Here is an 8,254-nt window from a genome sequence, read left to right as displayed (position 1 = left end):
GCCTGGCCTGGGTGGTGAGGGGTGGGCAGCTGGGGCCATCCTGCCTGGCCTGTGGGGTGGGGGGTGGGCAGCTGGGGCCATCCTGCCTGGTCTGGGGGGTGGGGGGTGGGCAGCTGGGGCCATCCTGCCTGGCGTCTGCAGCCCGCCCAACTCAAGCTCCCGACAGTGTGCAGCTCAGCAGGAGGTGGAGGGAGGAAGTGCCCAAGAGGGTGGTGACATCACCATCCAGCCCTTGAAAGATGAGCTGTTCCCGCTGCCACTCCAGCTCTGGCTCCTCGCTCTGTGGAGGGGTGGGGACACCAGGCAGCCCTGCTCGAACGAGGGAACGACCGCAGTGCCCACGCGACTTGCTCCGGACAAGGTGGGTGCCAGGCAAGGGCCAGTAGAGCCACCTCACCTTCGCAGGGAGGACAAGCCGTCCCGCACGCAGGGAGGGCGGCAGGGGGGATGACTCCCAGGCGTGGGGAGGAGTTTCCTCTGGTTCTGAGGAGCTGGGAAAAGTTCCTTCTTTCCCCAGGTCTGACCAGCGATCCGGGGAGAGGGGTTCCCGGCAGGAGGATTGCGCGGTTGTTGTGGGTTTGTCCTGTCCCTGAAGCGAGGTGTTAAGTGTGTGAGGGTTATAGTGGTTTATTTCCGTAGACTCTGGGTGGACACTTTGGTCTGAAGCAGCGAGGAGAGCGTGCGGTGTAGCGGGGTTGGATGTGGGGTGGGACCCCAGAAGCTGGCTTGTCACTCACGGCTGTGCCACTCACTGGTTCTGTGTGACCCGGACGAGCTACTCAACCTCTCTGAGCTTCAGTTTCTCTGTCTGCAAAGTACCCTGCTCACCCGCTCCCTGGGGAGGGCAGAGGTTAAATCAGACAGAAGACGGGAGACAGTTTGTGAATATTGGCTGAGGTGCACCGGGGTGGTTGGTGGTGGTGACTGTACTTCAGACAGGCTTTGCGTCCCTCCCGTTGTGGTCCTGGCTGTCCCGGCAGAGGGGTGGGCTAGAGCATGGGCTTTGCACCCAGCCCTGGGTTGGGGGCCCAGCTCTGCTGTCACTTTGCGGGGGACCTTGCTGGGCAAGTGATTTTGTCCAGGTCTCCTGAGCCATAGGGAAACTCGGCAGTTCTTTATGCAAAGCTACAAACGGGCTCCTGGCGGTGAAGCACGGCATGTGTCGTAGCTACTCCATAAACGGTGGCCGTCACTAGAGTTGCCGAGAGCAGACGCTTTCACAGCCTGGGTGGGGTGGGCAGTGGGCGTCGCTCTCCAGGCAGGTCAGAATGTGCCCCACTGAGTCACAGGAAGTGGGAGCTCTGGCCCAGGTGTGGGGCAATGGGGAGTCCCGGGCCAATCTCACCTTTTACGCTTTCTGTGAGTGGGAGAAGGGCTTGGGTGGCCGGGGCCAGGGTGAGCGACCCCCGAGGTCATTGCTGATATCCCCTGACCCAGCTCCTTTGGAGAAAAACCGTGCTGTGTCCTTCTGGCCCTGGCAGCAGCAAGGGTGACGGGGACATTCCACAGGGGCGAGCCCCATGAGCTCGGAGAAGGAGTTCGCTCTGTCTTCCTCCTGCTTGGGGTAGGACAGGCAGGAGAAGGGGTTTTTGGAAAACATTGGAAATGAAAAGACTTGTGTGCTGGCCCCACAGCCAGGACCCCAGGGTCTCATCCCAGCCCTGCCCTGAACTTGGCAACACCGCACAATCACGCGCTCCGAGCCCCTCACTGTGCACATGGGGACACTGAGTGTCCGTGCGAGGACATAACCTCAGCACAGCCCTTTGCTCAGCGTCCAGGGGAAAGCCTCGACCTCTCTGGGACGCAGGCCGGGAGGTTTGGACGATTGAGCCTGCACAGTGAGTTCGGCCTACGCTGGCCAGCGGCACCCAGCAACGGAAATAGCTGTGCCATGTGGTCCCCGCTGCGACTGCTCCATAAAAAGTTCTGCGGGGGTCTGAGAGTGACGTTAGGGCTGCCCCCCAGGTGAGCTGCTGTGCTCAGGGAGGGCCCACCTGCACGGGGCAGGGAAACCCTGCAGACTTGCCAGGTGTCTTAGCTGGTTCAGCCTGCTATAAGAAATTACTGTAGACGGGGCGATTTATAAACAACAGACACTTATTCCTCACAGTTCTGCAGTCTGGGAAGTCCGAGATCAAGGCACCAGCAGACTGAGTGTCTGGTGAGGCCCATTCCTCATTGACGGCTCCTTCCGTGTGTCCTCAGGCAGCAGAAGGGCAAGCAAGCTCCCTCAAGCCGCTTTTATTTTTTTAATTTTTGTTTCTATGTACACGTCTTCAACAATCAAAACTCTTTTAAAGGGCACTAGTCCCATTGCTTGGGGTTGGGGGTGGGCATGGCCTAATCACCTCCCAAAAGTCTCACCTCTTAATACCCCCACACTGGGGATTGGGTCTCAGTGTCTGCATTTTGGAGGGACACAGACATTCAGACCATAGCACCAGGGGACTCTGGTTTTCAGAATGAAAGCCGGGACCTTGTCCATCTATTCACAACTTTCTCCTCTGCTCTGAGAACCGTGCCTGGCACAGAGCAAGTGCCGGGCAGTGTCTGGGGAAGAATGAATGGTTAAAGGAATGAAGGAATAAATGAATGCCAGTCACCCAGCACACAGAGCATATTACTAAGTGAATGAGCCAGTCTGAAAAGGCTGTGTGATTCCAACTGCATGTGACATTCTGGAAAAGGCAAAATTATGGAGACAGAAAATCAGAGTTTGCCAGGAGTCAGTGGAAAGGGAGGGATGTATGGGCAGAGCACAGTGGATCTTCAGGGCGTGGAACTCTTCCGCACGCTACTCTGATGGTGGATACGTGTCGGCACGCACTTGTCAACCTGCAGAGTGTGCAAAACCAACACTGAACTTGATGGCAATTATGAGCTCCGGGTGCTAATGATGCGTCACTAGGCTCATCTGTCGTAACAGACGTGCCACTCTGGAGGGGGATGTTGACAACGGGGGATGCTGGGGTCGCAGGGGTATGTGGGAACATTCTGTACCTTCTCCCTCTTGGTTTTGCTGTGAACATGAAACTGCTCTTTTAAAAAAGCACGCAGAGCAGATCTGCATGTTGCTTTGAGAATTCAGAAGGCGTTGGGGTTATGAGTCGGTCAGAACCTGCTAAGACTTGAGACCCTGAATGCATCACTCTCAGCCCAGGGATCCCTGAGCCATGAGTATTCGCCGTAGTGAACATGCGTTCAGGGCCGGGGAGCTCACTCTAAGGCAGCCGATTCCATCTCGGCGGTTAGAAAGCACTTCCTCAGACCGCGCACTTTCCATCCTCTGCAGTTTGCATGATTCTAGTCCTTAGGGGTCCTCTCTGAGCTAAGTGCCCACAGCTGTTTCCTCTGTCCTCCACGAAAAGTGGGAAATCGTCAGTGCCGCCTCTGAGTCCCTCTGGTTTTCCTGGGACCTAAGGCCCTGCTCCCCCAAAACACACCCCACCCAGGTTCCCTTCCAGAACAAACCTAAGGAGTCAGGTATTTCTTTATTCTGTCATCAAAGTAGGCTCTGTAGGGTCCTGGAGGCTACAAAATTGTGACACCCCCTCCCCCACCAAATCATCACAGCACAAGGGAGGGTTCAAATCCCACAGCACACAGCTGTGGGTTCAAATCCCAACTGTGTCCTTACCAACCAGGGAAGCTCTCTGAGCCTCAGTTTCCTCACCTGTACAATGGGGACAATCATTCTTATTGTTGAGCACCATTGTGAGGCTTCACTCAGATGGTGCTGGTGTAGTAAGTGGGGTGCCAGGCACAATGTGGGTGCCCAGGTAGCAGAAGGAAGGTCTATGGAGGCAGGAACAAGGGCTTGGGACTGTCAGAGGTGCTGTGTCTGCCTCGCAGCTTGAGGGGTTCCCAGGGAAAAGGGCCCCCACTGTGCGAATGCTCATGTTCCCAGGCGATGCACCTGTAGGAGGTGACAGCAATAGCCCTGCTCACACTTCCCTCCAGGGCTCAAACTTCAGGTGTAGTCAGGCCTGTCCCACGCCACCCACCATCACCATCTCTGGGCCTGTCTGATCTCTGCCCCCAGGGGTGGGCATGGCAGACACTGGCCCCTGAGCACCCCCTGGAAACCAGCAGCGCCTGACAGGTGTCTCATGAGGTGTTATAAACTGTAGAGTGCTGGACTCCTGCACAGCCCCATCACTGTTGTCACTGTGCTGACTTGTGCCCAACAGGCCATTCTCCTCCGCTTGCCTGCAGGTTTCCCAAGTGGCCACACTCCAGGGGCCCGTGTGGTCTGCCGGGGAGAGACCAAAATCTTCTTGTGCATCAGAATCACCTGGAACCCGGTCACTCTCGCAGATACCAGGGCCCTGCTCCGGGGACTCTGATTTGGGGTCTGGACTTGTTAATATCTCTGTGGACTTTGAAGCAGGGGGACCTTGAACCATACTTTGAAACAAGCCATCTTAGCAAAGGGTCCGTTCTGGACCCGAAGGCCATCCCCAGGCCCCTCCTCTCAATCCCCACTGCCCAGAGAAATTTGGCACCTTGTGTTCTGTCACTGCCCCTCCCACCCTCTCAGGGAAGGACAGAAACCCCCTCCCTGAGAATTCCCAGCCTCCACACAGCTCACAGCGAGCTCCCCTCCGGGTAGAGTTGGGCCTAAACGTTTTGGGAAGCACCAAGCTGCGTCCTGCCTCCCATACCCAGCAGGAAGCCTCTGGAGGGGAAAGATGGGGCTTCTGCCCCAGCACCCAGCACCCAGGCCTGGGCTTGGCACCTGCTGTGCACTAAGAACACACCTGCGGGGGGTCAATCTCTGACTGTGATGGGAGGAGGGTGGTGCCATTCGGCCCCTCTCTGGACCTCACTTTGCCTGCTAGCAAAGTGACAGGTGAGAGAAGGAACCTCTAGGGTCTCTCCGAACAGCAACGACCAGAAGGGAATGGCCAGAGTGCAAGAACATGGCCAGGGAAGTGGGAAAGTGTGATACAAATTCACATATTTGTGCCTGCACCGCGAGCCTGTGCAGCAAGAAGGCAGGGAGGGAGAGGATAGGACCGCAGGGAGCCTAGCAGGCCCTGAGGTCATCGGAGGCATCCGTGGTTATCTGAGGAAGCGCCTTCGCTGTGCATCTGCTGTGTGCCAGCTCTGTGCTGGGCCCCAGGGCGGCAGGGGACCTGAAAACAGTCTCTGCTCACCCAGACTCAGATCCTGGTTGGGGAAGGGTCGGGGAGGATTTTTTTTCTGAAAAAAAAAAAAAAAAAAAAGACTTGATTAAACATTCAAGCCAAATGAGAAATTAATCACATTAAATAATTCCAGAAAAGGGAAGGCATGTTACTGAAAAATTATGATTAATGAAACGAATCTAAGGCTTTTGCCAGTAAGTCGGTTGTAACGTGATTAGAAAGCTTGACAACTGTTTAGAAAGGCTGCTTAGAATAGAAGGACATAAACAATTTGATGATAATCTGGAACTAAAATTTCATGTTATTTCAACTAAATCTGAAAGTGAGACGAGAAAGGGAAGGAAGAATAAGATGTATGCTAAAATTTTTATCTTATCTAGAAGAAGAACAATTATTTTTCTACTCTTGATGCTAATATATGGATATAGGTTTTACCATGTTTGTCAAAATTTTAAAGATAACTATTAGAAGAGTAGAAACAGGATATATTACACTGTACCCTACAAAGAATCTACACTCCTGAAATATTTATTCCAAGGTGCATTTACAGAAATTGATCTTGTTGTAGACCCTAAGAACAAAGTCAGTATAGTCCCAGATATAGAATTCTTACAGGCTGCATTACCTGACTATGCTGTGGAAATTAATGTCAAATATAAAAACCAAAAATCACAAACCACTTGAAAATTTTAGAAACCACTCTTCCTTAAAAGTCTTCCATCAAAAAGATAGATCATCAAAACTGAAACTATAGATATTAGAAAAATGACTATGAAAACACTACTTGTCAAACTTATGGATGCAGCCACAGCCCTATTCAAAGGAGGATTCATATCTTTATATTTTTTAAATTACTAACCCATAAAGATTGCAAATAAATGAATTAAATGTCCAATTCAATAAACTGGATAATTAAAAATGACCAGAAAAAGTAGAAGAAAGAAAATAATCGTGACAAACACAAAATGACTAATTAGAAAGAAGGAAAGTGTTAGTATCAGTAAGCCAGCTAAGAAAAAGCCAAGAGCTGGCTCTTTGGAGAAGGGATGTGTCAGGAGGTGCTTTGTGCTGAGCAGAGAACTAGAGTAAGTTGATGGACAGTGATCACTGGGTGCTGCTCAGCTGGGTGGTCCCCAGCAGCCTGCAGCCAAACGTGGGCCCAGCATCCCAGCCTGGGTCAAGGGAGTGCGGGGGAGGCACGATCTGCCTGTTCGGCGTTTCCATCAGCCCCCGGAAAGGTCTCCTTTCCATCCTGACCCCAGTTCCTCAGGGGGTTTTTGCTAATGATCCCGTGTCTCTGGACAGAAACCTACAGAGCAAGAAAAATCAGGCCAGCTTCAGATGGCTACGATGCCTCAGACCCTCAGAGAAGCATCTGTGCACTTAGGAGAGAAACAGTGTGATGCTGAATGGTCTTTCGTAAGCAAAGGCTGCAGAAAGACAGGCTTAAATGTGAAAGGTTCACAAAAAATGCCAGTCCTGCAGCCCTTATGAAAAAAATCACTCAAAGACTTATAACCCCACTGCTGGAGGTGTGAATAAGGATGGAGACCAAAGCCTGGAGAAGAATTTGCTCCTGTCTCTTTCCTTTGTTTGACAGGGACATCGAGTTATGAAATTAGGCTGAATCCTGTGATAACGAGTGGATTTTGCAGCCCAGTAGGAAATCTCTCATCCCAGAGCATCCCCCCGCCAGCTCCCAGCCGGTGGCTTTTCCCAGGTCTTCAGCAGCCCACTGACCCCACCTGCTCAGAGCTGGTGTTTGGGTACCACAGGGAATCGTTGAAGAAGCAGTTCACAAATGCTTTAAACATTTCATTTTAAATTAAAACATGATTGTGCATTTATTTACCAGTTTTTAGGTAAGCAAGGTCTTTCCTTTGAGTGCAAATTGGCTGATTAACATTCTTACATAAACTAACCCATAATTCATTTCCTATTTTTTTAATGGAAAAAAACACTTGGCTTATTTAAATATTTTTATTACAAAAGCAATATGTGGGCCAGGCGCGGTGGCTCACGCCTGTAATCCTAGCACTCTGGGAGGCCGAGGTGGGAGGATCACTCAAGGTCAGGAGTTCGAGACCAGCCTGAGCAAGAGTGAGACCCCATCTCTACTGAAAATAGAAAGAAATTAGCTGGACAGCTAAAAATATATATATAAAAAAAAAATTAGCCGGGCATGGTGGCGCATGCCTGTAGTCCCAGCTACTCGGGAGCCTGAGGAAGAAGGATTGCTTAAGCCCAGGAGTTTGAGGTTGCTGTGTGCTAGGCTGACACCATGGCACTATAGCCCGGGCAACAGAGCGAGACTCTGTCTCAAAAAAAAAAAAAAATAAGCAATATGTGTTCATCATAGAAAACTTGGAAATGACTCCAAAGAATAAAGAAAACTCAGAAGCAACCCATGCTCAAAGACAACCACCACCAGTAATAATTTGGTATTTTGCCTTCCAGATTTTTGAACCATGTTGTATGTACAATTTAGTACCCAGCATTTTGTTCCCTAGACATGGTATCATAAGTAGTCTCTCATTTTTGGCAAACTCTTAGAAGCATCATTTTTTCCTGCCTGCCTAATATTCATTGCATGGATTTAGGATTATGTATTTAACCAGTTCCCTGGTCCTAAACATTTAGGTTGTTTTCTATGTCCCTCATTAACATGGTGATGAACATCTCAGTGCATGAAACTTTTCCTGTCCTTTCGTTATTTTTGGAAATGCCATGCAAAAAGGAAAGGACATCTTCTTAGTTTCTGGATTTGCATCTCCAGAGTATCCAAAAATTGAATTTTCTGGAGACAGGTTTGGGAACCACTCAACTTTCTCCTGCCTGACCCTACGCAGAGACGACATCGAAGCTGCCATCTGCCTGCCTCCCTCAGTCTGACTGGCCCACTAAACACTTGCAAACTAGATTATTTGTATGTTGCCTTGGCTCCAAGGATGCCTGCAGTAAAGCAGAGCAGACAGTCCAAGGCGGATCCCTGGAGACAGGGAAGCTGGTGCCTCATCAAATGCCAACTCCTCTTTATAGTAATCTAATGTTGATTGAATACCTACTAACAAGCCATGCCATTTTACCTATAGGGATACAAG

At 50.9% G+C, this 8,254-nt stretch overlaps 1 protein-coding gene across 1 annotated transcript in view; it reads left to right on the top strand.

Annotated features, from left to right (window-relative positions):
* The first annotated feature begins 252 nt into the window (after window positions 1–252).
* The window catches only part of BDKRB2 (bradykinin receptor B2), a 28,268-nt gene continuing 20,266 nt past the window's right edge, over window positions 253–8,254 (top strand). The window contains exon 1 of the mRNA XM_045561284.1: window positions 253–361. The gene's annotated coding sequence lies outside the window, so the exon portion shown is untranslated. The remainder of the gene's footprint in view (window positions 362–8,254) is intronic.

Source organism: Lemur catta, chromosome 1, assembly GCF_020740605.2.
Source record: "Lemur catta isolate mLemCat1 chromosome 1, mLemCat1.pri, whole genome shotgun sequence".
Lineage (NCBI taxonomy): Eukaryota > Metazoa > Chordata > Mammalia > Primates > Lemuridae > Lemur > Lemur catta.
Note: the sequence above shows the minus strand (reverse complement) of the source record. Positions and strands in the feature narration are given on the sequence as shown.